Here is a 13,610-nt window from a genome sequence, read left to right on the forward strand (position 1 = left end):
TTAGAATGCACCTAGGCATGATGACTTACATATATAATCCTAACACTTGGGATGCTAAGGCAGAATGCTCAAAAGTTTAAGACCACTTTTAGTTTTGTAGCAAGTTCAAGGTCAACCTGAGTTATGCAAGATTCTGTTTCAAGACAAACAATAAAAAAAGATAGTGAACTTATAAACCAATGTAAAAGACTGGACAGGGATGTGCATGCTTATACTGAGCACTGAGGGGAGCTGAGGCAGGAGAATCACTGTGGGATCCCTGTACAGTCAGTCTAACTAAAACAAGGAGGCATATATCTACGTAAATTATCTTTGAGAAGATTGCCAACCATTCATTTGGGGAAAGCATACTAATTTCTTTTTTCTCTTTTTGAAATTTTATTTATTTATAATTTTATATTTTACTTAACTTATATATTAGGTAAAGAGACAGAGATAGAAAGACTGGCATGCCAGGGCCTCCAGCTGCTGCAAATGAACTCAAGACATATGTACCACCTTGTCCTGGGTCCTTATGCTTCACAGGCAGTGCCTTAACTGCTTAGCAATCTCTTCATTCCAAGAATAGTATTTTCAATAAATACTGCTAGGACAACTGGACACCCATATACAAAAGAATGAATCACATCTGGGCTGGAAAGATGGCTCAGTGGTAAAGGTGTTTCCTTGCAAAGCCTGACAGCCTGTGTTCAATTCCCCAGCACCCACATAAACCAGAAACACTACTGTTGTATGCATCTAGAATTGGTTTGCAGTGACAGGATGTCCTACTGAGTCCATGAGTCTGTCTGTCTGTCTCACTCAAATAAATAAATAAAAATAAAAAAAGAGTGAATCACATCATATAAAAAACTAAAGTGGGGCTGGAGAGATGGCTTAGCGGTTAAGCACTTGCCTGTGAAGCCTAAGGACTCCGGTTCGAGGCTCGATTCCCCAGGACCCACATTAGCCAGATGCACAAGGGGGCGCACGCATCTGGAATTCGTCTGCAGTGGCTGGAAGCCCTGGCGCACCCATTCTCTCTCTCTCTCTCTCTCTACCTCTTTCTCTGTCTGTCGCTTTCAAATAAATAAATAAAAATAAACCAAAAAAGTTAAAAAAAAAACTAAAGTGGTTTAAAGACTTAAATGTAAGATTTAAAACTAGAATCATAGGACAAAAGTTTCATTATTTAAATTTGGAAGCAATTCTTTGGATATGTCACCATTGGACCTCAGAAATTTTTAAATTTTTGTGTTTCACGCCTAGGAATGAAACAGCAGAAGAGCACTTACTTGCCTGCTGTGCATGAAGCCCTGGGTCCCATCACCAGTGCAAGAAAAAGGAGCATATTATGAGACAACATAAACCGTAAAAAGGTAACTCATGAAATAGGCAGGGATTAAATCAAACCTCACTGTTATAACCTTAAATATTAATGGTCTTAACTCACTCATCAAAAGATACAAGCTAATAGGATGGATCAGAAAAATGGACCCTTCTATCTGCTGTCTTGAAGAAACCCACCTCACCATTAAAGATGGGCACCTCCTTAGGGTGAAAGAATGGAACATGATATTCTGAGCAAATTCAAATAAGAAACAAGTAGGTGTTGCTATATTAATCTCTGACAAAGTAGACTTCAAACCAAAACTAATCAAAAGTGACAAAGAAAATAGGGCATGGTGGCACACACCATGCACTCAGGAGGAAGATGTAAGGAGGATTGTCATGAGTTTGAGGCCACCCTAAGTCTACATAGTGAATTCCAGATCAATCTAGGCTAGAGTGAGACCCTGCCTCATAAAACCAAAGTAAAGTAAATGAACAAATAAAACCAAAACAAACAAAAAAAGGACAAAGTAGGCCACTTCTTACTCATCAAGGGAATGATCCAACATAAGGACAAAAGAACCATAAATCTATATGCACCAAGCACAGGGGCACCACAGTTTACAAAACAAAACTTACTTGATAACAAAACAGAAATAAACAGCCACACCATCATAGTTGTGGACTTCAACCCTCCACTCTAATCAATAGATCATCCAAGCAGAAAATCAACAAGGAAATAATAGAGCTCACCAACATCACAGATCAACTAGACCTAATGGATGTCTACAGAACTTTTCATCCAACTCTAAAGAATACACATTCTTCTCAACAGCCCATGGAACCTTCTTCAAAATAGATCATGTATTAAGCATGTCTCTATAAAATCAGGAAAATTGATATAACTTTCTGCATCTTATCAGCTCACAATGCTTTAAAGCTACAAATTAAAAACAAGATACATATCAGGAATTCAATGAATGGGTTGTGGAAGAAATCGAAAGAGAAATTATAAAATTTCTAGAATTGAATAATAATGAAAATACAACTTACTAAAGCTTATGGGACACAATGAAGGCAGTCCTAAGGGGAAAATTCATACCACAAAATGCCTTAATAACAAGGATGGAGAGATCTCAAATTAATAACCTAGCCTGAAGGCATTGGAAAAATAAGAAAAACTCAACCCTAAGGGCTCCATGTAAACAGAAAGAAATCATCAAGATCAGAGTAGAAATTAATGAATTTGAGCAGAGTGTGGTGGTGCACATCTTTAATCCCAGCACTTGGGAGGCAGAGGTAGGATCACCATGAGGTTGAGGCCACCCTGAGACTACATAGTGAATTCCAGGTCAGCCTGGGTTAGAGCAAGACCCTACCTTGAAAAACCAAAATAAAATAAAATAAATAAAATAAAAATTAATGAATTTGAAACCAAGAAAGCAATTAAAATTGATGAAATGAAGAGCTGGTCCTTTGGAAAAATAAACAAAATTGATAAACCCCTCACCAATTTGATCAAATGAAAAGAAAAAGAAGTCTCGATTTAATAAAATAAGAAATGAAAAAGGAGAGATCACAACAGATATCAATGGAATTAGAAGAATCATTAAGACATAGTTCTAAAACCTCTACTCCACAATATTGGATAATCTGGAAGAAATGGATGAATTCCTAGACAAATACCACCTACCCAAACTAAATGCAGAGCAGATTAATTTTCTAAACAAACCTATCACATCCATTGAGATTGAAAAGATAATAAAAATAAAACCTCCCCCAAAAGAAAAGTCCAGGACTAGATGGCTTCTCAGCCGAATTCTATCAAACCTTCAGTGAAGAACTGAAACCAATTCTTCTCAAACTGTCTCATATAATCAGAGAATAGGGACTGCTCCTTGCAGTAAAAAGCCTCAGGTCACTGGGATGAACCTCCAGACCAGGCACAGGAGGAAGGGATTTATTGAAACAGGGGAAGTTCCATAAAGGCAGAAAATGTTGGTCCCCTTTAAAAGAACCAAGCAGAGAGAGAAAGAAGCCAGAAGACAAAACTGCAAAAGCCATACCACACACAAGCACACTTAGAAATTCCAGGTAAAGCTCAGGCACTTTGCAAATCTTTAGACTGGAATTCCAAATCCACCACCACACCTTAGGGCTGGACCCTAAGATCCACCCAGTGATACCTCCTCCAGCCAGGTAGCTGGAAATCTAAGAAGCTTTAATAAACTCCTGGCTTTAACTGGGGGACATTTATTTAAACTACCGCATTCCCCTTGATGAAGCTAGTATCACCCTAATAACAAAATCAGACAGATATAACAAGAAAAGAAAAAAAAATTATGCCTATATCCCTGATGAACTTAGATGCAAAGAACCTAAACAAAATATTTGCAAACTGAATTCAACAACACATCAAAAGCATTATCTACCTTGATCAAGAAGGCTTCCTCTCAGGGATGCAGGGATAGTTTAACATATGGAAATCAGTCAATGTAATATACTACATAAGTAAATTTAATCACAAGAACCACATGCTCATCTCATTAGATGTAGAGAAGGCCTTCAGCAAAACACACCACCACTTCATGATCAAAATGGTGGAGAGAATAGGCATGGAGGGTTTATATCTCAACACAATAAAGGTTATATATAAAGCACCTAAAACCCAAATACTACTTAATGGGGAAAGGAGTTCCCATTGAGATCAGGAACAATGCAGGGGTGTCACTCTCACTACAACTCTTCAACATAGATTTAGTTATGTTAACAAGATTTAACCCTTTACAGGAATATAGGGGGAGCATCTAAAAAGGGCCCTGGAGCCGGGCATGGTGGTGCACGCCTTTAATCCCAGCACTCGGGAGGCAGAGGTAGGAGTATCGCCATGAATTCGAGGCCACCCTGAGACTCCATAGTGAATTTCAGGTCAGCCTGGGCTGAAGTGAAACCCTACCTTGAAAAACCAAAAAAATAAAAATAAAAATAAATAAAAATAAAAAATAAATAAAAAGGGCCTTGGAGAGGGGGGGATGAAGCCTAACTTTAAAAGTTTTGGCTCTACAGCGGGTGCAATAGTTGCACGTCTATCATGGTGGAAACCAACTGCCCTCTAATTGGACTGGAGGCCTGCTCCATGGGGGGAAACACATCCCTGATACTGAAAACTCAACACAATGGTAGTCATGAGCCCTAGGGGTGTAACGTCTGCTGATGTCTGGATAAATTTATATACGATGCTTATCAAACTGCCCAGTAAGCTCTTCTCTTAATATTCATGCCCTTATATTAATGCTACTCTCACTTTGGGTAGAGAATCTTCTCTTTTCAGATGGCAGTGATCTTGGGATAACCCAGAAGGTACCACGGTGCTGGAAAGAAGTGACTGGAGTACTGAGTAACATCTCAATCACACCTTCCAAGGCCCAGGGTCTAATGCGGAAGGGGTGACAGAAAGAATGTAAGAGCCAAAGGAGGAGTAGGACTCCTTACAATGTGCTCCCTCTAGACATAGAATGGCCTGGATATCCATAGTGCCTGACACTACCTACACAAGACCATCATAAAAGGAGGAAAAGATCAAGACATCAGAATAAAAGAGAGACTGATTGAGATGGGGAAGGGATATGATGGGGAATGGAACTTCAAAAGGGAAAGTGGGGGAAGGGAAGATATTACCATGGGATATTTTTTTTATACTCATAGAAGATACTAATAAAAATTGAGAAAAAAAAAATTGGCTCTGACCTGTAACTCCCAGTACCAGAAGTTGGTGCTACCCACATTGAGCTATTGATCAAGGTCCCCCAAACAAGACAGGCTTCTGTCAAAACACTTGATTACCCTCCTGAGGCAAAAGGTCTATTGCTGAAGACACTATATGCTGCCAACACAGAACACAGAAAGACCTGGCTGGAATCTGGAAGAGAGCCAGTTCCCAGACAGCCCATCTAGTTCTGGAAAGTGCTGCATGAGCTACTGGGAGAAAATGGCCAACAATGGTGTGAGCAGGCAGGACTCTAACCTACTTAGAAGCAACCAACCTGACAGGAAGTACACACCAGTGCCAAGGTGGCACACAATGGTGATAACCAACAGCTTTCTGATTGTCTAAGAGATCCACTCAGTGGAAAAGAACCCATAGCTAGGACTGGGAACGAGGTCAAAATCCTATGGAGACAAAGATTATGCTCTCCAATGTCAAGTTTCCACTAGTCTTTGACTAAAAAAGGCGATACACCCATCAAAATCTCCCTAAATTATAACATTTATCCTATTTAACCTATACTAAGTTCACTCTCCATTGGAGAATCTGTTTGTTTGTTGTTGTTTTTTTTTTAGACGATATCCATACCTGAAGAGATAAACCACCCCTCAGGCAAGGCTCAGGTGAAACCACAGAGGAATTGGGGAGACAAGCAAGAGTGCTGCTTTCAAGCTGAAGAGATTACTTAGTGTTTAAGGCATTTGTGTGCAAAATCAAAGGACCCAAGTTTGATTCCCTAGGATCCACATAAAACAGATGCATAAGGTGGTACATGAAAACAGAGTGCTGCTTCCATGGTGAGCCTGACAAGCAGCACCTAAAGACACTCAACACTTACCAAAGCAGAGATCCAGAGGCTCCTAAGAGCTCATCACTGAAGTAGACTTAAATCACCCACCAAGGCTCAAGAAAATTTTCAGAAGAGTGGGTGAAAAGTTTGTAAGAGTCAGGATGGGATGTCATACCCAGAAGCATGTCCTGCCCCAAACAACTGACTGCTGCCCCCACAACCACATGGGATATACCAGCAACCTCACTGAGGCAGGCTCTCTGAAGAGGGAGAAAGGAAAAAATGGTACCAATACATGATGCCTCTATGCCAAGTATTTGTTTGTTTGTTTTTGTTTTTGTTTTTCAAGGTAGGGTTTCACTCTAGTCCAGGCTGACCTGGAATTCACTATATGGTCCCAGTGTGGCCTCAAACTCACAGTGATCTTCCTACCTCTGACTCCAAAGTGCTGGTATTAAAGGCATGTGCCACCATGCCCAGCCAAAGTATTTTCTTAATAAAAATAAATAAATAAATTAGGTACATAACAAACCTGACATTCAAGTTTCCTACTGTCAAAAAAAGGAAAAAAGAATGCCACTTCAATCTTAATTAAATATAGTTTCATGCTCCTGGAACTTCTGTTCTTTTTAATGGTCAGAGGACATATTCTAGGAACAGTAAGTTATTTTGATAATTTATTTTAAGGACATCTATCACTAAGGTCTCATTGCACTGCTGTTGCTCTATTCTGCTTTTTATTCTCTATAACTTGTTCTATTCTTGTTCAATGTACCTGCCTGTCTGAAAATACCATCTCAACAACAAAAAAAGAAAATGTGCAAAAAGACTTAAATAGAAATTTTGCTAAAGAAGGCACATTAATAATGAACAAGGACATGAAAGGCTGCTGAACATCATTGTCACTAGGGAAATACACAACAGAGCAGCTTGTGGTGATGTAAACCTGTAATTCCAGCATTTGGGATGCAGAGACAGGAGGATTTCAGTTCATTCAAGGCCAGCCTGGACCGCATATTAATATGCTGTACCAAACAAAGCAAAAAAGTAAAACAAAGAAAAATTCTATAGTATGGCTACTATGAGAGAAATAAAAAAAAAATAGCAAGAATTGAATAAGATTTGTGCACTGCTAGTAAGAATGTAACATGGTACCATTGTTATAGAAAAGTAGGAGGTTCGGGGACTTCCAGTTAAGATGGCAGCTTAGGTACCACGCCAAAGCAGCCTTGGGGGGATAAAGACCAAAAAAACTCAGCAAAATACACACTTCTACTAAAAAGTGAGGTGTATAGAAAATCAAAATGGCAGTGGAGAAGTAGAAGAGATCCAGGACCTGCACAGGCCGGCAAAAGTGGCCCCAGTAGGTGCTGACCAAGACGGCAACAGCATACCAGAAAGCTGCCAGGCTCAGCTCCAGGTGCAGGAAGACAGGTGAGGGGAGCTTTCACTCACACCAGAGCTCGCTGCAACTCAAGAAATGTGAAGGGAGAGCGGCAGTGGGCAACAGGGAGCAGATCATAAGGTAGAAGAACATGTGGAAAAGCGAGAGAACTAGAGAAGCATCAGCTCCCTCCCCTCCCCCACCGCCTGTGCCCAGCTCCAGTGAACAGAGCAGTGGTCCTGGGACCTGGCCACGCCAACTTGAGATGACAGTGGGACCCACGAAGGAGCAGAGTCTGGCAGCAACATCAGTGGCTTCAGCACCAGCAGCAGCAGATCCAGCAGCAGCAGTGGAGGATACAGCAGTGGCAGCTAAAGCAGCAGCAGCAGCAGCAGCAGCGGTGGACCCAGTGGAGGTGACAGACATAGCAGTGGCAACTTCAGGAGCAGCAGTGATGGTTCCAGCAGCGGAGGTGCCGATCTGCAGGGCCACAGTTGCCAGGCTTGGTTTGCCCCGCAGGAAAAGCCAGTGCTCAGCTCCAGAAATCAGAACAGCAGCCTGAACCCAGGCAGCAACTTGACTGAGACCAAAATCATCCAAAAAGGTAACTGGGATTGCACCAGGGAAGGTTCTTACTTGGTCACAAGCTGACTTGGATCCCTCAACAGACCAGAAATCTTAACCTCTTTGATGATAGAGGATCTGGTTGGTATAATAACTACTCTTGCATAAAGATTTGGTGCTGTTTTTAATTGAATGTGTACAGTGTTTAGTTAAATTTTAGAATCTACCTGTATTTTATTCCACTCAGCCTACTTGAATACTCCCATAGTAGGGAAACTCAACCCCTAGGAACACCTTTGTAGATACTCTGAGAGTCTTAAGAGCCATACCTAATACCTTAAGCTCCTACCCTGAAGATATATAACATCAAATCAATTGATACAGCTAAGAATACCCAGCTAGCTAGAAAATCCAAGCAGTAACTTAATCCAAGATGCAAAAATATATACATCCTAACAAAGGAAACACTAAAAAGCAAGACAAAATTAAAAAATTAGTAATGCATCAGAAATGACCTCCAGTGAGAACAAGTTAGAGGAAATGCCTGAGAAAGATTTCAAAAGAATGATTGTAAATATGTTCAAAGAAGTCAAAGAACAAATTGAAGAAATCAAAGAGGAAATCAAAGGAATCAAAGAGGAAATCAAAGAATATGCAGGACACCAATTTAATGAAATAAAGAAGGCAATACAAGACATAAAAAAGGAAATAGAAATAATAAAGAAAAACCAGTCAGAGTTACTAGCAATGAAGAACACAGTTAATGAAATAAAAAACTCTATAGAAAATCTCACCAGTAGAATGGATGAAGGAGAGGACAGAATATCTAAGCTAGAAGACCAGGTGGTAGATCTAATACAGTCCAACAAAGAGAAAGACAAACTTATAGAAAAGTGTGAGTGGGAATTTCAAGATATTCGGGACACTATGAAAAGATCAAATATAAGAATTCAGGGCATAGTAGAAGGAGAAGAATTCCACTCCAAAGGCATAGTAGGTGTCTTCAACAAAATCATAGAAGAAAACTTCCCCCAAATTGGGAACAAGGTGCCAAGGCAGATCAGGAAGCCTTTAGAACCCCAGACAGGCAAAACCTGGAAAGAACCTCTCCTCGTCCTATTATAATCAAACTACCAAACACACAAACCAAGGAAAAAATATTGAAAGCAGTTAGAGAGAAAAATCAGGTTACCTACAAAGGCAAGCCCATCAGGATTGCAGCAGATTATTCAACACAAACTTTAAAAGCCAGAAAGGTTTGGAGTGATGTATTCCAAGTTCTGAAAGATAACAACTGTCAACCAAGGTTACTTTATCCTGCAAAGCTATCTATTCAAATAGACGGAGAAATAAGGACATTCCATGACAAAAACAGGTTAAAGGAGTATTTCAAGACAAAACCAGCTCTACAGAAAATACTTGATAGGATCCTCCATGCTGAAGAAAAGGAAAAGCACACATACAAGGAACCTAGAAATAACAAGCAATACTCAAATACTAATTAATACAAGAAAGCAAAGGTAGAACCAGAACAACAACAAAAAAAAAGGCAAACATAAATACACACCTTTCAATAATATCTCTTAATATCAACTGCCTCAATGCCCCAATGAAAAGACATAGGTTTGCAGACTGGGTTAAAAAGCAGGATCCTACAATTTGTTGTCTCCAAGAAACTCACCTTTCTTCAAAGGATAGACATTATCTTAGGGTAAAAGGTTGGAAAACGGTGTTTCAAGCAAATGGGCCTAGAAAACAAGCAGGGGTTGCTATCCTAATATCTGACAAGGTAGCCTTCAGTCCAACGTTGGTCAAGAAAGATAAGGAAGGTCACAGTCCAACAGGAAGACATTACAATCCTAAACATATATGCACCTAATATGGGGGCTCCCAAATTCATCAAACAAACACTATTAGCACTAAGGTCACAGATAACACCAAACACAGTGGTGGTTGGTGACTTTTTTTATTTTATTTGATAATGACAAAGAGAGAAAGAGGCAGATAGGGAGAGAAGAGAGAGAATGGGTGTGCCAGGGCCTCCAGCCACTGCAAACGAACTCCAGACACTCACGTCCTCTTGTGCATCTGGCTAACTTGGGATCTGGGGAATCGAGCCTCGAACTGGGATCCTTAGGCTTCACAGGCAAGCGATTAACTGCTAAGCCATCTCTCCAGCCCAGGTGGGTGACTTTAACACCACACTCTCATCAATTGACAAGTCATCCCGGGAAAAAATAAACAGAGAGGCATCTGGACTAAATGAGGTCATAGAAGGAATGGACCTAACAGATATATACAGGACATTATATCCAAAGGCTGCAGAATATACATTCTTTTCAGCAGCACATGGAACATTCTCTAAAATAGACCATATATTAGGACACAAAGCAAATCTTAACAGATTCAGGAAAATTGAAATAATTCCTTGCATTCTATCTGACCACAATGGAATTAAACTACAAATCAGTAGCAAGAAAGGCTATAGAGCATATGCAAAATCATGGAAACTAAACAATACACTACTAAATGATGAATGAGTCAATGAAGAAATCCAGAAGGAAATAAAAAAATCTATAGAGTCAATCGATAATGAGAACACAACATATCAAAATATCTGGGACACAATGAAGGCAGTTCTAAGAGGTAAATTTATAGCCTTGAGTGCCTATATTACGAAACTAGAAAGGTCGCAAGTAAACGACCTAATGCTTCACCTTAAAGCCTTGGAAAAAGAATAAGAGGTCAAACCAAAAATCAGTAGACGGGAAGAAATAATAAAGATTAGGGCAAAAATTAATGAAATAGAAACAAAAATACAATCCAAAGAATGAATGAAATAATGAGTTGGTTCTTTCAAAGGATAAACAAGATTGATAAACCCTTAGCAAATCTGGCCATAAGAAAGAGAGAAGAGACACAAATTAATAAAATCAGAGATGAAAAAGGTAACATCACAACAGATTCCAGAGAAATTCAAAAAATCATAGGGACATACTATAAAAGCATATACTCCACAAAGCATGAAAATCTGAAAGAAATGAATGATTTCCTTGATCTATATGACCTACCCAAATTAAATCAAAATGAGATTAATCACTTAAATGGACCTATAACAAACATGGACATCTGAACAGTTATCAATAATCTCCCAACTAATAAAAGACCAGGCCCAGATGGATTCACTGCTGAATTTTACCAGACCTTTAAGGAAGAGCTAACACCATTGCTTCTTAAGCTTTTCCAGGAAATAGAAAAAGAAGGAATCCTACCAAACTCCTTCTATGAGGCCAGCATCACCCTGATACCAAAACCAGGCAAAGATAGAACAAAAAAAGAAAATTACAGACCAATCTCCCTCATGAACATAGATGCAAAAATTCTCAACAAAATATTGGCAAACAGAATACAAGAGTATATCAAAAAGATCATTCACCCTGACCAAGTAGGCTTTATCCCAGAGATGCAGGGATGGTTCAATATATGCAAATCTATAAATGTAATACATTACATAAACGGGTTGAAGGACAAAAATCACATATCATTGGACGCAGAGAAAGCATTTGACAAAATCCAACATCCCTTCATGATAAAAGTCCTCCAGAGACTGGGAATAGAAGGAACATATCTCAATATAATAAAAGCAATTTATGACAAGCCTACAGCCAACATATTACTAAATGGGGAAAAAATGGAAGCTTTTCCACTAAAATCAGGAACAAGACAAGGGTGTCCACTGTTCCCACTTTTATTTAATATAGTTTTGGAAGTCTTAGCCATAGCAATAAGGCAAGAGACACACATAAAAGGGATACAAATTGGAAAGGAAGAGATCAAGTTATCATTATTTGCAGATGACATGATTCTGTACATAAAGGACCATAAAGACTGTACTAGCAACTGTTAGAGCTGATCAAAACCTACAGCCGTATAGCAGTATACAAAATAAATACACAGAAATCAGTAGCCTTCATATATGCTAACAACAAACACACAGAGGATGAAATCAGAGAATCACTCCCATTCACAATTGCATCAAAAAATAAATAAATAAAGTACCTTGGAATAAACCTAACCAAGGAAGTAAAGAATCTCTACAATGAGAACTTTAAAACACTCAAGCGAGAAATTGCAGAAGACACTAGAAAGTGGACAAACATCCCTTGTTTCTGGTTTGGAAGAATCAATATTGTGAAAATAACAATCTTACCAAAGCAATCTGAACATTTAATGCAATCCCTACCATTCTCCATGGAAATAGAAAAAAACAATCCAAAAATTCATTTGGAATTACAAAAAAACTCGAATATAAAATAATACTGAGCAAAAAAAATTAGGCTGGTGGTATCACCATACCTGACTTTAACCTATACTACAGAGCCATAGTAACAAAAACAGCGTGTTACTGGCACAAAAGCAGACATGTAGATCAGTGGAACAGAATAGAGGACCCAGATGTAAGTCCAGGTAGCTATAGCCACCTGATATTCGATAAAAATGCCAAAAATACTCATTGGAGAAAAGATAGCCTCTTCAGCAAATGGTGTTGGGAAAACTGGATAAATATCTGCGGAAGGATGAAAATAGATTCTTTTCCCTCTCCATGCACAAAAATTAAGTCCAAATGGATTAAAGACCTTAACATCAGACCTGAAACTCTGAAACTGCTAGAGGATAAAGTAGGAGAAACCCTTCAACATATTGGTCTTGGCAAAGACTTTCTGATACAACCCCAATTGCTCTGGCAATAAAACCATAGATTAATCAATGGGACCTTATGAAATTACAAAGATTTTTCACTAAAGGACATAGTGAAAAAAAGCAAAGAGGCAACCTACAGAATGGGAAAAAATCTTCATCAGCTATATATATGATAGAGGATTAATATTTAGGATATACAACGAACTCAAAAAGTTAAATAATAAGGAATCAAACAAGCCAATCAAAAGATGGGATATGGAGCTAAATAGAGCATTCTCAAAGGAAGAAATACGAATGGCATATAAGCATCTAAAAAAATGTTCTACATCACTAGTCATCAGGGAAATACAGATTAAAACTACATTGAGATTCCATCTCACTCCTGTCAGCTTGGCCACCATCATGAAAACAAATGATCATAAATGTTGGCGGGGATGTGGAAAAAGAGGAACCCTTCTGCACTGCTGGTGAGAATGCAATCTGGTCCAGCCATTGTGGAAAGCAGTGTGGACGTCCCTAAAATAGCTAAAGAATGATCTACCATATGACCCAGCTATAGCACTCCTAGGCATATATCCGAAGGACTCATCTCATTTCCTTAGAAGTATGTGCTCAATCATGTTTATTGCTGCTCAATTTATAATAGCTGGGAAATGGAACCAGCCTAGATGTCCCTCAACAGATGAGTGGATAATGAAGATGTGGCACATTTATACAATGGAGTTCTACTCAGCAGTAAAGAAAAATGAAGTTATGAAATTTGCAGAAAAATCGATGGATCTGGAAAGGATTATAGTAAGTGAGGTAATCCAGGCCCAGAAAGCCAATGGCACATGTTCTCCCTCATATGTGGGTCTTAGCTACAGATGATTGGACTTCTGCATTAGAAGGAATATACTTAGTAGCAGAGGCCAGTATGTTTAAAAGGAGATATAAAGGGAGAGAAAGGAAGGGAGGAGGGTAATTAATAGGTTGGTATTGTATATATGTAAGTACAGTGATTGAGATGGGGAGGTAATATGATGGAGAATGGAATTTCATAGGGGAAAGTGGGGTGGGAGGGTATTACTATGGGATATTTTTCTATAATCATG

The sequence above is a fragment of the Jaculus jaculus genome, chromosome 6 (genome assembly GCF_020740685.1).
Source record: "Jaculus jaculus isolate mJacJac1 chromosome 6, mJacJac1.mat.Y.cur, whole genome shotgun sequence".
NCBI lineage: Eukaryota > Metazoa > Chordata > Mammalia > Rodentia > Dipodidae > Jaculus > Jaculus jaculus.